This window comes from Panicum virgatum, chromosome 3K (genome assembly GCF_016808335.1).
Source record: "Panicum virgatum strain AP13 chromosome 3K, P.virgatum_v5, whole genome shotgun sequence".
NCBI classification, from domain to species: domain Eukaryota; kingdom Viridiplantae; phylum Streptophyta; class Magnoliopsida; order Poales; family Poaceae; genus Panicum; species Panicum virgatum.
Window position 1 is genome coordinate 39,472,595 of NC_053138.1, and position 21,659 is coordinate 39,494,253.

A 21,659-nucleotide genomic window follows, 5' to 3' on the forward strand; every position below is an offset into this window, starting at 1 on the left:
ATCAACACAGACGGATTTGCATATGAAGCTTGTAACCAAATCCATACATGGTCCTTATAGTGATTGCAGAAAGTAAGCAATCAACTCCTATAAAGCTCGCGAGTGACAGGAAATCACTCGACTTTTACCGGTCCTATTAGCATAGCATCTATTTTGGACTCAGTTCTAGAGTTCAATCAATAGGTATCTAGAATTATGCATCTAAGGTTTTCATTCAACTCCAATAACTTAAATGCACAAACAGATAGTAATAAGTTGCATAAAATATTAGGATTATGCACCGGGGCTTGCCTGTAGTAGTGTCTATAAAGTCAGTGGGCTTTGGGTTTTCCGAATCAAAGTTCGGGGCTTCAATTAATTTAACAACGTTGATCTGAGCTTCGGAGAAATTCCCGTCTGATTCCTGGATGAGCTCGTATGTTCCGTCAGCTAACGAGGTTGTTTCTATATGTAATGCAATAATTTGAATTTAGTGAAGTGCTTGAGTATAGCTTTCCTTCACTAAAGAGTTGAAAACCAATAAAGTAAATATTTAAGATTAACTTAAAAGTTTTACTTTACTGGGCAATGGTTTATTGAGTAAAAAGGAACACAAAGAATTCCATAAAATAACAAGAAAAAGGGATTTTTATTTCAATAGAAGGAAAGTTTGAAATAAAGTTTTTAAAGATATAAACAAAACATAAAGAAGAAAATTTTTAAAAGCATAAGTTAAATTCCACTAATGGGTTTTGAAAATTTTTGTAAAACTTGACATGTTGCAAGGAAAATAGGGTTCAAAGTTCATTTGAAACATGGCTCTAGAATAAAAGTTATAAATAAAAAGAGCCATATTTTTAACTTATTTTTAGAATTAAATAGACAAAGATTTAGCAAAAACTCACAACACAAAACTTGTTGATCTAAATACAAGGAAAACAACAAAAGCAATGTGGACCCTGATTTTTCTACATTTTTCGAGGAATTTTTGAAGTTCACTGCAAAAAGAATAAAAGGATAAAAGTCTTTTTGCAGAATGGACCCTGAAAGTTTTTGAATCAAAGCAATGTGGCCCTTGGCCGTGGCCAGAGGGGAGGGGGAGGTTTGACCAGCCATTTCCGGCGAGAGAGGTCACCAGTGGTGAGGTCTGAGGGGCCAGTGAGGTTGAGCAGGTCAAGGCGCACCTGATGGTGGCTTTAGGTGAGGCGCGGGGTGGCCGGAGGGGGCTTGGCGGCGTTGGAGCAGAGGCGGCGGTGGAAGTGATCGACGGCGAGGTAGTTCCGGCAGGGGATGGGTGGAATCAAGCGACTGGTTAGCTTCACAAGATCCTCGCGAAGCTATCTGGGGCCTTGGGGTGGCTGGAATGGGGTTGTGGTGGCGGATCGGGAGAGTGATTGGGGCGGCGGTGGGGTTTGACCGGTGATAGAGCTCGGTTGGGCCTTTTATAGGAAATGGAGGGGAGGATGAGCATAAGGAAGGGCTGTGGATCGAGCTCCATAGGAGGGAAAGGCGAATTGGCGATGGCACTAGTGTGTCCATGGGCGCCAGCGAGGTGGCGCAGTGCGGCGGCGTGGCGCATGCTCGAATAGCTAGCAGGGCGGCTGGGGCGGTGGCGGGGGTCTTCAGGGCGACGCATGGAGTCAGTGGATGAAGACCCGAGGCGGCGCGGTGAGTCCGGGGGCGAGATCAGCGGCGGCGCGCTCGCCGGAGAAGAAAAGCAGGGGCGGTGCTTGGCGGTGCGACGTGGCGAGGGGAGGGAGAGCCAACAGAGGGGTGGGGTGGGGCCAAGAGAGGGCCAAGGAGGCCAGGTGGCGAGCCACGGCGGCGCAGGGCAGCCGGTGGGCGGGGAAGCTCACGGCGGCGACGGCCTGCCGAGCTCCCGCAGAGCTGGAGGTTGAAGTCGAGTTCTAGGGACTAGTTTGTAAAAACAGAAATGTGCAGGGGTTCCATCATAAAACAAAATTTCCCGTTGATCTAGGGTTCAAATGAAAAAGTGCCCAAAATAAAAAATTGTTCAGTTTTTCAAGACCTACAACTTTTATGTTGTGCAAATTTTCACTAGATCAAAGGATTTTGAAATATTTTGAAAAGTTTAAAAGAACTCTATTTAAATAAGGAAAAATACTTTATGTTTTGTAAGAAAACCCTTCAAAATTTTGAAATTACTCCCTAAGTTAAAACTTTTTGCAAAAAGGGGCTAGTAATTTTGCATAATTACAAATATGCCCTTAATTTGCATTGAAAATTTTTTACTATCAAACAAAGCTAAACACACAATTGCTCACATAATCTTATGTTCTAATAGCTAGACACCTGAGGTGTCACACTTGTCAGAGTCGGCTTTGATCTTGGTCAGCTTCTCCACAGCATCTGTTTGGCGATACATAAAATTGGTCAAATCAGTCACCATTTCACCCTTTTTCAACAATAAGCTTTTAAGCTCTATCAAAGCAAGGCGAACATGAGCACAAAATAAGCTACTCGAAAAATACAAGCATCAAAGAAGGAAAAGAATACCTTTCTTCTCCTTGGCGAGGGCCTTCGCCTTCTCCTGTAGCTTGGAGGCCTTGTCTTGAAGAGCATAATTGTCCTACTCCAAAGCCTCAACCCGGGCCTCCAGAAGTCTGACCTTCTCTGACTGCTCCTGAGAAGACTTCTCAAGAGCAGCCATCTTTTCCAGCTGCTGCGCTTGGTTAGTTGACAACTAGAGACCCTCTCCAGTCTGCCGTAGGAACTTGGCTTGTTCAGTGACTTGCTTAGCCAGATCCTGTCAACAAAAATAGTCAAGACAAAGTACTCGACAACTCAATACAAGTACTCGAGTACAAAAGTCACTTACAACAAGAACAGAACGACAGCCCAGAATCCCTTGGGCCACAGCAGTCGGCCCCTCGACTAGCTTCTCCACCTCTTGATGCGGCGTCTCCAGCGGGATCATATCAACATTGGAAATAGCCACAGGACTCTTTGGCTGATCCTCAGCCTGCTTATCTGAAAGATACAAGACCATCAGCAAAACTCAACACACAACCAGTCAACTTATACGAGAAACTACTCACCAGTGTCAGCAAAGGGAGATTTCTTGCCCTCCCCCTCCTCAATCGCAGGATTCTTCATTGTGCCAACAGCAGAATCGCCCAGCTCATCATCATCTTTCGATTGGCTGGGGGCAACTGAGCAATGCTCTTAAGAGAAGTGAAGATACCCTTCTCCGAATCATCAACCCCAAGAGCATCAGGGTTGCTACAAGACAAAAAAAAAGGACTCGATACATCAGTACAAAAGCAAAGAAAGCAAAGACGAGTAGCCTATTAATAGCTACAATTACTGAGAAGACTGCTTCAACACAAACTTCTTCGGCTTGCCAAACTTTGGGACTTTGCTCAGCCCTGAAGCACTCTACCCCCTGGCAAAACCACTCCCACTGGACTCGGTCGGTGCAACAGGAGTCGAGGCAGCCAGGCTCACAACAGAGCTCACCGCCCCCTTCTTGGAAGGAGAAGGGGGACTAGGAAGAAGAGAAGCCATCAAAAACAAACTCAAGACTCCAAAAAAGTGACAGCTCATACTCACTGATCACTGCTACCAGCAGAGGTGGCCCTCCGCTTCCGGGTCCTCGCTGACTTGACAGATGGCTCATCCGCCGCCCCGTCCTGGACATCTGATGCCGTCCAACTGGCCGATGGGCCTGCATACAAAAAACAACCATCATCAGTCGAAAATCCAACGACTCAATCAAGCAAAAGAGCAAAGCAAAGGTAGTCAGAGTCACACTTGAGTCAGTATGCGCCAGAGGCACACCTTCAGGCAGTGGAGGCGTACTCTGATAATTTTCGGGATTAATCTGCATGAAAGACACCAAATCAACTTGACTACTCGACAAAAGTACTCGATTTAAACTACAGTCAACTACTCGAAGCAGTACCTCCCAAAGATGCCTGCCAGCACTGAAAGTCCAAGCGATATTGGTTGTCCCGTCCACATTCTTTAGCAGTTGTTGACGCTCCTTAGCGCCCCCGATTTATATACCGCAAGCGCACGGTTTCGTGTAGCTTTTCCCTCAGAGTATTCCCCCAAGGTTTATAAATCCACAGAACCAAAGAGACAAGAAACAATCTACTAGCATAGAGATGCCTTTATGTGAGATGGTGAAAACGAATCTAATCTACTAAAAACACGACAAACACCGAAGGTAGCAAGAGAAAGTTAGAGATAACCAATCTAGATCACCTAGATCATGCATATGTTGTAGTTCCAGCTAGATAAAGTGAAGTAAGATAGATGTGAATCTCAATGAAAAGCCTCTTTAAACCCAAAATCTCCAATCCGATCCCTCGATACCCAACCTACTCTGTGGAGACGGCCTGTCACGACGCCCCCCTTTTCAACGGGATACCCTGAAGCAAGTCGAACTCACTTTGGTAGTTCCGCCATGAACCTCTAGCCACCATGACTACAAGATCATGCTAAGTGATCTATCTCGATAATAGATCTAAGATGAAGCGAACCCAAAGAAAAGAACGAAATCGAAAGAGGAGAACATGGTCGCTAAACATTCGGAAACACAAATAACTTCACCATGAATGATAGTACATCACAAGATCACAACCGGGGCCCTACCTTGATCTTGATGATCCTAGCTCCAGAACTCCGACGTGGTCTTCCTTGCAAGGTTCCCACGTCGGCTCGGGCAAACCCTAGACAACTAGCACGACCCTCGGCTCTCCGAGAGGTGTCCCTCTATCTTCTCTGCTCCTTGGCGTCGTCTCCCCAATTGCTCTCCCCGTGAACCTTGGGAAGGGGTCTTTAAATAGCCTCAGGGAACCCTCGGTCAAAGGGGAGGTCGAACTGACCTAAAAACAGGCTGGGCCGGCCGGCCCAATGAGCCTAAGCCGGCCGGCCTGGGTCTTTCCTTCGCCGGCTGGTGCTCAACTTTCTCCCCAAGTCTCCTGGAATCTTCTAGAATTTATGTCTTTCACGATTGCACCCCTTTAGACGTCGTTATCTTCGAGATTTCTTCGAGAAGAAGGATAGGATGGAAAATCCTTCCTTAAATATCTCTTTGCTTTGCTTAGCCCCGAAGCATCTCAATCTTATCTTGTGGGCTTTGTCTTTTGGGCTTCATTGGAGGGTGGATGTGCATGAATGGGCCTCTAATCATCATGGCCTTCGATCCTTTGTTCGGGCTTTGGCCTTCGTCATTCTTCGTGTCATCGCGTGATTGTGGGCCTCGCCATTTCATGCTCCAAAATTGGTCAAAAACCTGCAAAAACGAAGTACCTCCAAAATATATGTGCAAACGTGAAAACGACCAATAATTAGGGCCGAGGTTAGGATGGTTAGTGATTTTGATATTAAATTCATGCCATTATCAAAGTTAAACAGGGGATAAAATGGATACTTAAGGAGCGCCAACAGCAGTCGTGTTACTCGATCCTTTAGATCATCCTCAGTAATCTTGGATCGACTAAAATAGGAAGGATCCATCTCTCCCATATATTGAAAGTCCAAATGGACTGGCTGCTGCAACGGCTGGGTCCTTCGTATCGAGCAATGCGCAATCACAGAAGCACTGCAAATCTGATGATCCGCCTTCAGCCTCTCGATTTCTCCAAGGAGAAAATTGACTTGACCAACATTGCCGCCCCTGGAATTCCAACTTGGCTTCTTCACAGGGGGGGGGGCAGGTGTACAAAGAGGAAGAGAAGAGGAAAGATTCCTAGCATAAAACCACATCTCCTTCCAATCGATGACCTTGTCACTCAACTCATAGGGGATATACATGGGTTTCTTCCCCTGGCGAAATTGTAACCCAGCTCCCCCAACTACGTCTATCTTAGACTCATTGGGATGGGGCTTCAGATGAAAGAAATATTGGAACAAGACGAAGTGGGGCTCGATCCCCAAGAAAGCTTCACAAAGATGAACAAAGATCGAGATGTGAATAATTGAATTAGGGGTCAAGTGATGCACTTGAATCCCCCAATGATGAAGAAGACCCCGAAAGAAGTCGAAAACAGGAAAACCTAGACCACGAAGAACATGGGGATGAAAAACAATGGATTCATCCACCCCTTCGTGAGGAAAAGACTCTCCCTCGATTTCCACCCATGGACTTCCGCTTCATCTCCGGCGGCTTTGCCCGCCTTTCCGTTCACGGCAGACCTCTTCGGCGCCATGGGAACGTGGAGACAAAGATTTTCTCTCGCTTCACGCTCGGGGGCTAGCGGTGGCTAGTTTCTCGCAGCACTTGGAGGCGAGAGCAGATGAACCAAAGGCGGCGGAAGTAATCTATGCCTGGAAACGTGCTAAACCTAGGTTTACCCGAACACTTAAATAAGTAGAGCCAGTGGCAGTACACTAAAAAATAAGAAGCTCAAAGGTTGTGCACCAATTTTTAGAGTTTTTTCAGCCAGCAATCTCGGGATTCGCTCCAAAGGAAACAGAGTCAACACAGAGAAGGAAATCTGATTTCAAGGATTGCATTCCAATGGAGGAAATTACACAGATCTAAATGAGCACACTACTCGAAACCACTCGATCACAACTACAAAAGGAAGAAGCCAGCCCATGGGCTGATACAGAGATACAAATCTTGTTACTCCCAAAGGGGAGTAATTCAGAAACATTCAGGGAGCAAAGGCTTGTTAGCAAGAAGAGATGCATGATTAGGAACATCACAAATCCTCTTCTTGCATCAGCTCTTCTCCTTGATACATTTTGCAATAAAAACAATGCCATCTCTCCAGAAGCCATCGAGGGGGAAACCACTAAAACTTCCACCCGGAGAATGGCGACCAGGATGGCTGCGATGTGAGAAGGAAGGCCAGCGGCCATGAAGATAGCAAGTGTTTTTGCTGCTCGCAAACACTCTTCTAGAACCTATCAATACACATCAAGTGTAACACCCTAATTCAAATTTCAATATTTAATAATAAATTTAATTGGCTTTATTTAATTCTCTAGGATTTAATTTGCTTGGCCTTGCATTTATAATTTATTTTTGTTTCATAAGTAATTAAAATTTTCTCTAGGTTTAAACTTGTTGTTGCATTCATGCTGGTGCATGGCTTTATTTTGTTTGAATGCATAGGAGTTGAATTCAAATTTTAGTTTGAATTCAAATAGATTTAAGTGGTGTTTGAAATAGAAAAGAGAAAGGAAAATAGATAAACCAAACCGGACCCAAAACCCAGCCAAACCAACCCGGCAACCCGAAGCGGCCCAGCCCGCGTTTCCTTTCCTTCCCTGGCGGCCCACCTTTTCCCCTCACAGCCCAAGCCAACTCCTTTTCTTTCCTTCCGCGTTAACCCGTTCCGAGTCAAAAGGAGAAGCGTACCGGTCAGCGCCCGCTACTTTGCAAAAGAGACCCTGTCTTTTATCGAAATTAACCCGCGGTCCATGCGCCTTCAAAATTAATTCCAGATCTGCCTAGATTTTTGCACAAACCCCCCCAAGCTTTCTAGAAATAGAACCCGCCGTCCTGATGAGGTCTTTTTGCACGTCAGCCCTCAGACCTTTCCAGATTTTACGTTTAGACCCTCGGTTTTTGCAGAAAACCCCCTGGAACCTTAGTTTTCTTGCAGTTTAGTCCCTGAACCTTGTTTTTAGCCTAGAATATGCGTTTTAGCTCCATTTTAGGCGTTCTTTATATCCACGCGATTGTTGAAACGTGTAGAATAGTTTTAGACTAGTTTAGTGTGCTGTTTCTAAGTATTGATGTATTGTCTCTTAGTTTTTGTTAGTATTTTCTTGTATGCTTATTATTGTGCATTGTTTTGCCCATGTGTTCGTGAGTAGACGTTGATCCATCTGAGGAGCCCCAGTACCAGTACCCGGAGCAGCCGTCTTCTGAGCACTTTGAGCAGCAGCAGGAGCAGTACGAGGAAGGCAAGTATAACATGAACAACCTATCACTTTTAAATACACTTTCATACTGCATTTTAATACTGTATGCCTATAAGGATTTCCTAGCCACTTTATATCCTTTATATATATCCTTGGGATGCATTTTGGTTAGTTGTGCTAGGTGCCACGCTATAACACATAATGGTCCTTTTAAATTAATTTGATTAATGGTATATGCAACTTAATTCTGAGAGTGGCCCTCTGTGTGGCTTGAGTGGCTCACGTCTCGTTAAAATTGGTTTTTGTTAGAAACATGGTTTAGGGGGCCAGCACGGTGCTTACTGCCTGGTTGGCCACTCTCCATAAGGACCGGTTCATAGAGCGACAACCTGGGACAACAGCGCTACCACAAGACTGGAATGGGACGGTCTTGGCGTAATAATTAGGTCTTTTTGGTTTGGAGTAACTTACCTGCGGGGCAAGGGTGGTAAGCTTTTATGTCCCTCGTACTGAGTGGCCTCGTTTGTGGTATTCTTGACGCCCACTAGACCTGCTCCATAGTCGCTGATCTAACCCTCGCGGTTACTCCCTACCAACGAGATTCTTTGTAAAGGCCTCGTAGTGAGTTTGCTAGTCATCTCACCTAAGGAAGTGTGATGAACAACTGGCGTAGCTCACGACTTGTGGGTAAAGATGTCCAACCTCTGCAGAGTGTAAAACTGGTATACTAGCCGTGCACACGGTCATGAGCAGCCCAGATCCTCCTTTTGATTAGTGGGGTTAGCTCCTTCCGACGAGGGGGTGCCTCTCGGGGTTTTGGTATGGTTGTGGTTTGGTTCTCAGTAGTAACATGTTTAATTTTGATTAATTACTATGTAACTGGGTTTATGGTAATTATCAACTTGTAGTAAATAGCTTTAATAAAATTTTGCCAAGATTTAAAAGCTAATGCAGTCAGTCAACCAACCTAGAGCCTCATAATTTGTGTTATACTTGTTGAGTACAAGTTGTGTACTCACTCTTGCCTCTTCTCTACTTTTTCCTCTTGGATACGCTACTGCTGCTCAGTTCCTGCCGACGCGAGGGAGTTCGCTCAGCGCTACCAGGACTACGAGGACTTCTAGGCGTTCGTCTCCCAGTTGACGTCCCTGTGGCGCCCAGCATCCGAGAGGCTTCGTATTTGTACTTCGCTTCCGCTGTATCAGACATTTTTGTCATTAATATAATAAATAACATTCGTACTCGCTTTATTATATCTTTTTACGTGATATGTGCTGTGATATACTGTTCATTCTGTTGTATATACGTGTGACTTGATCCTAGCATGTATATGATTGCTCGGTTTATGTCTTTTTATAAACCGGGTGTTACTTCAAGTACTTCCATTAATAAGCCGAGTACTCTCCATCGAAGAACTCCACTTGGAACCCATAACTACAACTGCAAGACTGAAGAATCAAGTGCCACAAACCCTGCTTAAATAGAAGAAGCAGCGGAGCCGCAGTTCAGCCCGTGACACCCGAGGACAAGGAAGGTCACGAGCGAAATAGAAAAGATTCTACAGCAGTACTTGCCATGTGAACCCACGGGCACACAGTACACCACAGAGTCACCTTTTTACAAGATTGACTGCAATACTACTGATTTCAGAAAGATTGCAGATGACATGATACGATCTCCTGGACCCTTAACCTCAAATCACGGATTTGAATTCAAGGCTCGGGGGCTGCGGGATACGTATCATAAAAGGAAACTTTTTTCGAAAATATTTCAAACTCCAAATGAAAATCTGGATGGCATACAAGACTGAACTGATCCCTAAGCCTGATTCTTCAAATCAAACCAAGGCTCGGGAGCTACTCCATATGGAGCACGAGTACATCGCGCACCATATATAAAGGAAAGATTCAGGGCTGGAGCACCTCATAGCCTTTATGCAGCCGAGAAAGTGCTCAGAAGACTACTCGAAGCAGTTGGCGGACTCCAATGACGGTCAGCCTGCTCCAGAAGCATCCAGAAGCACTCGTCGCCATGATAGAAGTTCTCGAAGTACCCGACAAACATCTTCAGAAGCACTCGACACCTGCAGGACTCGACTATGAAGAGCTCGGGGGCTTGTCAGACCCGGGACAGTGGGACTGCCAACAGGCGTGGAATATTCTAGAGTAGGGAGTAGCACATGGATATGCCCTACCTCTTTTGTATCTACCCGAATAGGAGTAGAACTAGTCGACGTACATGGGAACCAGCCGAACTCCTCGGATTAGGATCCTAATAGAACTCGATTAGGACTTTCCATGTAACCCTGTTCCCTCAGATTATATAAGGACGAACAGGGACCCCTTCATAAGGGATGAGACACATCGAACAACACCTAAGGGAATACAAACCACCACACAGGACGTAGGGTATTGCGCTCTGGCGGCCTGAAACTGTCTAAATCCTTGTGTTCCTTGCACCATCGCGTTTTGATCCCGGCGAGTCCCTGTCTACAACCACTCTCCTCGGGATACCCCTCAGATAACCCGACGGTAAAACACTGACAACCACTCTCCTCGGGATACCCCTCAGAGAACCCGACAGTAAAAAACCAACAACTAGCACCCACCGTGGGGCTTCTCGCCAAAGATCAACAGAAGAATTTGATGGCATCCTTTGACTTCAGCTTCCCGGCGATCAACGTTGGAACCAACTTCATTTTTAGCGCGTGGGTCTACATCGTTGATGGATCAGGAGGTTTCTCTAGCCACCAGATTGACCCCGCAAGCACAAAGACGCTTCGACAAGAACAACTCGGCGAAACCGCTTCCACCGAGATCCTTCTTCCTGAAATTGCAGAAGAAATCAAAAGCTTGTCCTTATCGGGCACGACTTCGACTCGTTTCCCTCTCGAATTGGGAAATTCGGCTGCATCATACTCTGTGTTTCTCCACCAAAAAAATCTAATCGGGACTCAGACCGCTCCCTAGTTCGATGTAACACCCGGTTTATAAAAGGACATAAACCGAGCAATCATATACGTGCCAGGATCAAGTCACACGTATATACAACAGAATGAACAGTATATCACAGCACATATCACGAATAAGACATAATAAATCGAAATACAAATGTTATTTATTACATAAATGACAAAAATGTCTGATACAGCGGAAGCGAAGTACAAATACGATAAAAGCTCTCCGAAGCCGAGCAGGGCGCCACAGGGACGTCGACTGGGAGACAAACGCCTAGAAGTCCTCGTAGTCCTGGTAGCGCTGAGCGAACTCCCTCGTGTCGGCAGGAACTGAGCAGCAGTAGCATAGACAAGAGGAAAAAGTAGAGAAGAGGCAAGAGTGAGTACACAACTTGTACTCAACAAGTATAACACAAACTATGAGGCTCTAAGGTTGGCTGGCTGACTGCATTAGCTTTTAAGTGTTGGTATAATTTTATTAAGGCTATTTACTACGAGTTGATGAATTACCATTAACCCAGTTACATAGTAATTAGTCAAATTTAAACATGATACTACTGAGAACCAAACTAAACCAAGCCACCAAGGTAACCCCGAGAGGCACCTCCCTCGTCGGAAGGAGACAACCCCACTAATCAAAAGGAGGATCTGGGCCGCTCATAACCGTGAGCACGGCTAGTATACCAGTTTTACACTCTGCAGAGGTTGCACATCTTTACCCACAAGTCGTGAGCTACGCTAGAGGTTCATCACACTTCCTTAGGTGAGATGACTAGCGACTCACTACGAGGCCGTTACAAAGAATCTCATTGGTAAGGCGTAACCGCGAGAGTTAGGTCAGCGACGATGGGGCCCACCTCCAGGGGTACAAGCACAGGAGCGCAATCCAAGCACAGACCAAGCCGGAGGAGCAGGGACCATTGAAGCTTACTACTCTTGCCCCGCAGGTAAGTTACTCCAAACCAAAAAGACCTAATTAGTAAGCCAAGTCTATTCCATTCTAGCCTTGTGGTAGCGCTGTTGTCCCAGGTTGTCGCTCTATGAATCGGTCCTTATGGAGAGTGGCCAACCAAGCACTAAGCACCGTGCTGGCCCCCTAAACCATGTTTCTACAAAAACCATCTTTTAACGAGACGTGAGCCACTGATCCACACAGAGGGCCACTCTCAGAATTAAATTCAAGTAAACCATTAATCAAATTAATTAAAAAGGACCAGAGTGTGTTATAGCGCAGCAACCTAGCACAACTAACCAAATGCAACCCAAAGGGATATATAAAGGATATAAAGTGGCTAGGAAAGTCCTTATAGGCATACAATATTAAAATGCAGTATGAAATTGTATTTAAAAGTGATAGGTTGTTCATGTTATACTTGCCTTCCTCGTACTGCTCCTGCTGCTGCTCAAAGTGCTCGGAAGACGGCTGCTCCGGGTACTGGTACTGGGGCTCCTCAGATGGATCAATGTCTACTCACGAACACATGGCCAAACACAAAGCACAACAATAAGCATACATGCAAACAAATGCTAACACTAAGGAACAGTACAACAATACATGAAAACAGCAAACAAAACTAGTCTAGAACTATTCTACGCATTACAACGATCGCGTGGACATAAAGAACGCTTAAAACGGAGCTAAAACACATTTTCTAGGCTAAAAACAAGGTTCAGGGGCTTATTTGTAAGAAAACTGGAGTTTCAGGGGGTTTTCTACAAAAACTGAGGACTAAAATGTAATTAAAGATTAGATATGAGGGCCAGCGTGCAAAAGACCAGGTGTTGGACAACGGGTTTGAAATCTGGAAAGGTTAGGGGGTCCCGTGTAAAAATTTGGGCTGATCTGTAAATATGTTTACATAGGCAAGGACTGCGGGTTGATAGTCAGAAAGGCGGGGGTCTCTTTAACAAAATTCCAAGGGCGAACCGGTACGTGTGGATCCAGGCCGTTGGATCGTGATCACGCGGCCCAGGATGAGGCGGTATCCCGATCTAATCTCGGTCGTGCGTCTAGGATCGGGCGGCCCAGGGAGGTTGGGCGCGGTGCGGCGGCGGGGACTCGCCGGGACAGAGGTCCCGCGGCGACGCGTGGGGAAAAGCTCACCAGACTTGGCCAAGACCACCACTCCGGGGTCAATCCGACCCGAGCTTGGGTCAGGGAGTTTCGTCACGCCATGCGTAATCCACCTGACGCGTCATCTAGGCACGGCAGGGCCCGGGGCGCGAAAGTGGCTGCGGCGGCGGCTCTGGGCACCGGAGACTCGCCGGCGCCGGGTGCTTCGTGGTTCTAGGGCTCGGGTTCTAGTGCAAAAGGGCCAGGGAGTTTGTGCAAGGTGCGGGCAAACTGGTTCAGGGGTCGTGCGGTGCTGTGGGGTGTTGCAGAGCCGCCACGGCGGTGCTACGGCGGCGGGGCGTCGGCGAGTGGCGCCCGGACAACGGAGTGGCCTACGGCCTAAAAGGCTTAGCGCAAAAGAAAGCTCGGGGATCCAGGGTTCTTACCGAGGATTTGCGGTGGACTGATTACGGCGCAGGGGAGCCGACATCGTTGACCGGCGGCGGGATGCTGGCGGTGGCCGTGGATGGGTCGAAGCAGTGGTTCTCCGCGCCTCTGGACTCCACGGGCGCTCGAGGGAGGCGGCGTGATGGAATGAGGGGGCGCAGGGATGCGGGGCCAATTAAAGGAGGCCGGCGGGGATCCTGGGGATGCGCGCCGTGGAGGATGCGGCGCGATCTCCGGCGAGAAAATCGGGTTTTGTTGGCACAGTGGAGAGGGGAAGGTGACGAGGCTGCCAGGTGGGGCAGGTGGGTCAGCGGGGCGCTGCGCTTGTGCGGGGTGGAGCGGGGGTCGCTGGCTAGACGGGGCCGGCTTGTCAGTTACGAGGAGGGAAACGTGGCTGAGAGCTGGCCTGGGAAAGTGGGAGCGGGGCGAGCGGGCCGCGGGGGGGGGGGGGGGGCAGCGGAGCGCTGGACTGGGCCAGGCGCGAGCTGCTGTGGGCCGCAGGGGAGAGAACGGGCCCGCGCTGGGCTGAGGAAAAGGGAGAAAGGTTGGGCCGGATCGGTCTGAGCGCGAGATTGGGCTGCGGGGAAAAAGGAAAAGAGGAGAAAGGCTGGCCCGCTTCGGGTTTTGGTGGGCTGACTAGATTGGGTTCGGTTTCTGGGTTTTCTCGTTTTCTTTCTCTTTTCTTTTCCAACACACTCAAACTAATTTGAATTCAAACTTGAATTTGAATCCAACCCTAACATTCAAACAAAGTGAAAGCCATGCACCAGCATGAATGCACCAATAAGTTGAACCTAAGATAAATTTTTAATTACTTTATGAAGCAAAAATTAGATTAAATGCAAGACTAAACCAATTAAATCCTTAGAAAATTAAATAAACCAATTAAATTTATTATTAAAGCTGAAATTTAAATTAGGGTGTCACAAATCCTACCCCCTTACAGGAATCTCGTCCCGAGATTCTGGGCTGGCTAGCAAAGAGATCCGGGTATGTCTCCATCAACTCTTCTTCCTTCTTCTGGCGAGTCCGCCGGAAAGACATCCGGGAATTCAGACATCACGCGAATACCATCCGTGGGTCTAGCCTCCATCTGATGAAGAAAACCAGAAGACTCTGTTGCACTGGCTGTCACCTCTTGGCCATCAGATGCTGACAAGTGAACTATCCGCTGAGCACAATCAATACGGACTCCCCATCTGGTAAGGGTCTCCATGCAATCACATCTATCTCTGAGGAATCAATGACGATCAAACCAGTGCGGAATTCTGCCCCCCTTATGACCATTCTAACTCTGGAGCATATAGAGCATGTGTGTATCTGACCCCCAGGTGAGGTAACTACCATAGCTGTCCTCATACATGAAACTGGTATACGATGCTGCTCGGCAAATGACTTGGAAATGAAAGAATGAGTAGCACCAGTATCGAAAAGCACCGTAGCTGGATGAGAGTTGACCATGAACGTACCAATAACCACGTTAGGAGCCTCGGCCGCTGACTCGGCCATCACGTGGTTCACCTTCCCCTGTCGTGGCACCCTGGGTTGGGCTGGGCGCCCCTGTTGTCCTGCCTGTCGTGGATTCTGGGGTGCAGGACAGCTTTTGGCATAATGACCTTTTTGCCCACATTTGTAGCACATGCGGTGGTGGTGAATGGCGCTAATTGGTTGACCTCCCGGTGAACTTAACGTCGCATCTTGCATTATTTCTGCTGCTTGCTCTTTGGACCCCTTGTGACCGTGTGGCTGAATCACGTTCATAGTGATAGTCAACTCATCAACATAATCATAGAGTGCTTGGTTCTTGACCTGTGTATCTCTAGAGCATTCATGATCCTTTCTCTTCTGGATGGTCTATAGCTCATCGACCGATGGATTATCGAGGAAAAGGGAATCTTTTGCTAGCTGCTCTTGATGAGACCTCTTTCTCTTTGTACTGGAGAACAATCTCTGGTTCCTCCTAGAGGTGGCTTCATCTTCAGTCGCACGAACTTGACGACAAGGAACACCATAGAATTGGCAACACTGGCAAGTTTTCTCACCATCACCCATTGCACTGTCTCCAAGGTCTTTTTGTTCTGCCGACATCTGAGCTGGGGCAAAAGAAAACACAAATGGGTAAGGTCAAGGAAGAGAGAAAAACTCCATTATTTAAGGTTCTATCCTATTTAGATAACACTGCTCAGGCATTACTGCTGATAACTCCAGATAAATGTCACATAAATCCGGGAAAAAGGAACTAGAGCATAATTCTTCTGTTTCATCGGAGAGATTCTCAACTTCTCTTGTACTATTTGTAGGTCGGGGTGTCACATTCGACTCCTACCCAGACTCAGACGATGACTTCGACCCCGACTCAGACTTGCTCAACTGTCTGAACCTGACCATCCTGGCGACACCACGAAGCCGAGCCATTTACTGGAAGGACTAGTAACTTGCCTACGGGACCAACCCTACCAGCCGGGCAGACCACTCTCTCCAGTCAGAGGAGAAGAAATTTGTGACACTACTTTGGTCGACTACAGCACATCACACTTAACCCCGGATAGACAATTGTATGTTTCACTACATGGAGAAGATAGTGCACTTGGATCTCAAGCTGACCAATATGCCAACGAGAACCTAGACCAAATTTTGGACGATGAGCTATCAGTTAATGCTCCGCAAGATGAATCTCAACAAGAGAGAGATAGCCGGCGACGATGGAACTGCCTCCACGCCATTCGTAGAAAGAACGCGACTGCTCGAGCTCAACGTGCTCTAGTGCCTCACGGACCATGTAACTTGCGACGGGATTTTGATGAAGCAGCCGACAATTCTTTCTATAGCCCGTTGGTCAACCTGGCCGAGGCGACCATGTTAATGCAAGGCCTACCGGATACCCCTGAAATTCACCAAATTCAGCGCTTGAATAGAGATGCCCTGCATCAGATTGGTAGGCAGAATCCAGCTCCATCTGCTTCCCACAACAGTCGCACTCCTGCATGACAAAAAGACAACCAGGAAGCAAATCAAGACGATCGCCCGCGTGGCCAGCAGCAGCCTAGATATCAAGATGAAAGTCATCATGCCATCCCTTCAAGAAGTCACGATCGCAACCATGGCAACCTCAGTGATGCATGAGATATCATCAATGCCAGGCGCCACGAACGCCCTACAGATGAAACCGATCGGTTCCCAGCATTCAGTCAAAATATAAACTACGCTGAGTACCCGACCGGCTTCAACCCAGTCAACATTCAGAAGATTTGAAAAAGCTCTTCATCGACAACTTTCAAGGTTCCATTCATCGCCCAGCTACTCGCCATGACCTACACCTGTGCAAATAGGAGCGTGGCGAAGCCTTGAGATCGTACATAAAGAAGTTCTTCGACACGAGTGCTACCATCGCCAACATAGTAGACGATGATGTGATTGACTGCTTTCACAACAGCCTCACTACCCAGCAGTTGTACCAAGACTTCGGGAGGAACAGACCCCGTTCAGTCGTAGCACTTCGGGACATGATGTTGGGATGGGCCGACCAAGAAGAACAGGAGCGCGATCGCTTCTCCCGCCGTGATGATAACAACCTAAAATGCAACGGAGATCCGCGATTGGATAAAGGTCAGCGCAACTTCGATAAGAAGCGGAAGCCAAAAGACACGGTGGCGACAATAGATCGGGGTCAACGAGGCAAAAAGGGAAATCAGCAAGATGATTTCCAAAAACTACTCACTAGACCTTGCCCTCTACATCCAAAGGGAAAGCACACGATCCTCGGTGGCATCAGGTGGAGGAAGACAAAAAGAATGACAAGCAGGATGATGAAGACGGCGATAAAGATGGAACCATGGGATTCCAACAACCTGCCAACAGGGTCAACATGATCTATGGAGGAGACTCCTCCTTCAACAAAAGAAATTAGAAACTAGTTTGGCGAGAAATACTAAAGATGGAACCATCCATTCAGAAACCACTCACACACAGCGAGATCCTGATTACCTTCTCAAGGGAAGACCAGTGGACTAGCTTCTCTGAACCAGGAAAATTCCCCCTCGTTTTAGACCCAGTGGTGGCAGGTTCCATACTTACTCGAGTACTTATTGATGGAGGCAGTGGCTTGAATCTCATCTTCATGAGCACAATTACGAAGATGGGACTCGACATCTTGGACAAATTGAAACCAAGCAAAGCACCTTTCTACGGCATCGTGCCAGGAAACGCCTCTTTTCCAATTTGGCACCGTGGTACTCCCAGTCACTTTTGGCACAACAGATAACTACCGAACAGAGCTCATCAAATTCGAAGTAGCAGACTTCGAGTCCTCATATCACGCAATACTCGAATGCCTAGCCTTGTCCAAAATCATGGCAATTCCTCATTACGTCTACCTTTTGCTCAAAATGCCGGGAAAAATAGGAGTCCTCACTTTCCGCGGAGATCTTCATAAGTCCTTTGAATTTGAAAAAGAAGCTATCACCTATGCTTCCACCAATCGACTACCAGACACCGCAAGAGAAGTACTCGCAACCGCCTAACATTTCTCTGCATTAGGGATAGAAATCCCCATGAAGAAGACAAATCGGTCTACACCAAAACCACCCAACAGTGTTGGAGTCAAGACAATCCAACTACAAGAAGGTGATCCATCAAAAACAGTGTTGATTGGAACAGGGCTCACTGACAAATAGGAAAGCGCGCTCGTCAACTTCCTTTTTTTTGCGACATTGCGCTCGTCAACTTCGTTAGAGCCAACCGTGATGTATTCGCCTGGAAACCAGCCGACATGCCTGGCGTCCCTAAGGAGTTGATCGAGCACTCCCTAAAATGTCAACCCAACAGCTACTCCCAAGAAACAACGCCTACAAAGATTCTCGGCAGAGAAGAGAGAAGCCATCAAGAAAGAACTCGCTAAGCTACTAGCAGCTGGATTCATCAAAGAAGTCTATCCCCCCGAGTGGCTAGCGAATCCTGTACTGGTTCTCAAGAAGAACAACAACGAGTGGAGGATGTGTGTCGAATACACGGACCTCAAGAAACACTGTCCGAAAGATCCTTTCGAGCTCCCTCGCATCGACCAAGTCAACGACTTGATGGCTGGTTGCGTTCTACTGTCCTTCCTTGACTGCTACTCGGGCTACCATCAAATAGCCCTCAAGGAAGAAAATCAAATCAAGACAGCATTCATCACTCCATTCGGTGCTTATGCATAGAAGACCATGTCCTTTGGATTAAAGAACGCTGGAGCAACATATCAGCGTGCCATACAGCTATGCTTCACCAATCAGCTCCACCATAATGTGGAAGCTTACGTCGATGACGTGGTCGTATAGACAAAGGAATATGATTCTTTTATCCCTGACCTAGAAGAAACCTTCAACAGTCTGTGAAGCTTCAGGGGGAAACTAAACCCGACCAAGTGTGTTTTCGGCATACCGTCCGGAAAACTACTCGGCTTCATTGTCAGCCACAGAGGGATCGAAGCAAATCCTGAAAAGATTAACGCCATCATGAACATGGAAGCTCCAGCCTCTATCAAAGACATTCAGAAGCTCACTGGATGCTTGGCTGCCTTAAACAGATTCCTCTCGAGACTCGGTGAAAGAGGACTTTCCTTCTTCAAGCTACTTAAGAAACAAGATAAGTTCAGATGGTCTCAAGAAGCAGCCTGTGGCAGCCCCGCCCGACATAAACCGGCTTAAGTGCGCTAACCATCATCAAAACGACAATCAGGGTTAATACGCACTTAAAATGGAGCAATCCGGCAGTGCTGTCGGGTAAAATCCCGATAAAACCACTTAAACCTGGATCGAACAAAGCAGCATAACTCACACGAAGGCGAGTCCAGAGAAAACAACACCTCACAATAAATTACAACACATAGAGTTTAACATGACTTCAGGATTACAAACCAAGTTCCAGATTTAACGAAGTACTTTTCAAAGCCAACACATAAGAAGTTCAACAGAGTCCTTTATTTTAACGGAAAGTACACACGAGAACTAACGACGAAAGGGGTGTCACGATGAAGCCCGATTCATGACATCACTTGCTCTTGTCATCGTTGGCCGGGGACGGATCCCACTCCACGGACCAACCAGGCGGAAGGGTGCAAGGCCAGGTCAAACTGGCAAACATGTCCTCCAAAGTATCTCCTGGAACAAAAATGAGCCACAAGCAAGGCTGAGTATTCTAATACTCAGCAAGGCTTACCCGACTGAGGGTATACTTAGCCCTTTATCTAGACATGTAAGGCTTTTGGCTTGAGGGGTTTGTTTTGCCGAAAAGCAGTAAAGAATAGATCCTTAATTGCAGGTTATAGCCTTCAGGTTCTAGTTCAATTACCCATTCTAGGTGAGCATCTATCCAATAGCATGCATGGTGAAAACAATTATCTTTTGTTATCCAATCAACCATGTTCATCACCCTCATCTTTCACTTCTTACTCTATGTGGCAAAAGGGTTAAGCAGTCCCAAACCGTGAGAAGCGGACGATTCGAATCGAATTTGTTAACCTGGCCAGGCAGACCTAAACACACGTCACGTGGATACTCACAGAGTCACACGTGCAACATTTCCCTTCAATTCCCGCTTCACGGAACAGGCCCACCGCCCTCAAGTACAGCAGTACGACGACTCTGTACTCGCCATTAGCTAGATGTGAACGAGTTCAAGACGGTGGGAAGGTATGTTCTGGCTGCGGTTCAATCCAGTACTTAAGCTTACCGATTACCATATTCTCGGCATGTGATTAGTACGTTCAAACGCTTAACCACCACTACCACACACTGCGGCCTTATCACTTTTCACTAGACAGACGGGGCATCCCGAGTATCACGACCCCGCCCGTAGACCTTATAGTTGTAGCAAGTAATAAACAACCAACTCCTATAATTTCTCGCGAGTGACAGGAAATCACTCGACTTCTACCGAACCATTAGCATAGCTGACTAGCGACCCATACATACTAGTGTTCAAACATAGGTACCAAGGATCATGCAACTAAGGTTCCAGTCAACTCCTGTAACTTAAATGCACAAGTAAATAGGAACAATAATAAGTTGCATAATTTAAAATAGAAGGACGTGCTCCGGGGCTTGCCTTCCTGGGTGTAACTGGATCTGGGTTCTTCCGAAATCGGGTTCGGGTCTTGCGCAGCTTCAGTTAGATTAACTTGAGCTTCACGCTGCACACTCTCGGACTCGGACACCAGCTCGTATGTTCCATCAGCGAGAGTGGTAGTATCTATATGAGATGCACATGGGTGAGTTGTTGTGAAGATATCAACTTATAACTTGCTTCACTAAAAAGTTGTAAATCAAACAAAACCCGAAGTTAAAGAGTGAAACACTTCCATTCTTATTTTACTGGGCAATCGTTTATAGAGTAGTAACTCAACATTTCTAACTACGCAAGACAACATGATCAACATCACAAAAGAACTATACTAACTTTACCAAGCATGTTGAAGTGGTTTCCTATAACACGTAAATCACGGTTTGCTAATAAATAAACAACTCAATACATAATTAGTAACAAATTCAACAAAAATTACATCAAACATAAGGTAAACAGAACTAGCTATCCTGCAAAAATCATCCCAACACTTGTAGCCAAATAGCCAGAACAATTTATGTAATCAGACAACTCCTAGAACAAGATTGAAAAACACAGGTTAGACTATAGTATAAAACAAACTCAAACTTTAACAGCAGGTCTAAAAAGGGATGATGTAGCTACTGTGAATTGTTCAGGATTTATTATGCAGAGAATTAAATAGGAGAAAATAAACAAAACATACATCAGCTTAACAAGATTAATTTTTAAATCCTGTTCTAGTCATGAACTGGGGCTCAAACTCCATGGACAAGCTAAATTACTCTAGAAGAACACTCAGGAATATTTTCAGGATTTATCAAGAACAGAAACTATTTATCATAAATAAAGTCTACTAAACAAGGATTAAATCAAAGAATTAGCTACACATGAGAACTGACCATAAAATTTTTATAGAAACACTAGTGTCACATGAACAAACCACCATAAAAATTTCAGAGCATAACAAGGCTTCAAGAAATAATTAAGAAAAAGAATAAACAACTAGCCTTTATGCACCTAGTAACATAAATCTAATTTTCCAGCAAAAAGTTTCAACTATCACCCATCATATTATGATTCTACTGCATAGAGATTTTCATAAGGATTCCAGAACAACTAGGTTTTCTATTTTACGAATTTTCTACGAATTTCTATTGAATTTCAAAGTTTACAGCTAAAAATTACAAAGGAGCCCCTACAGCACTATTCATCTGAGTCACAGTCTATTCAAACAACCCCCTGGACTTTCTTGAATTTCAACCCGAGGTCCTTGGCTGGGGTTTGAAATAGGGGAGC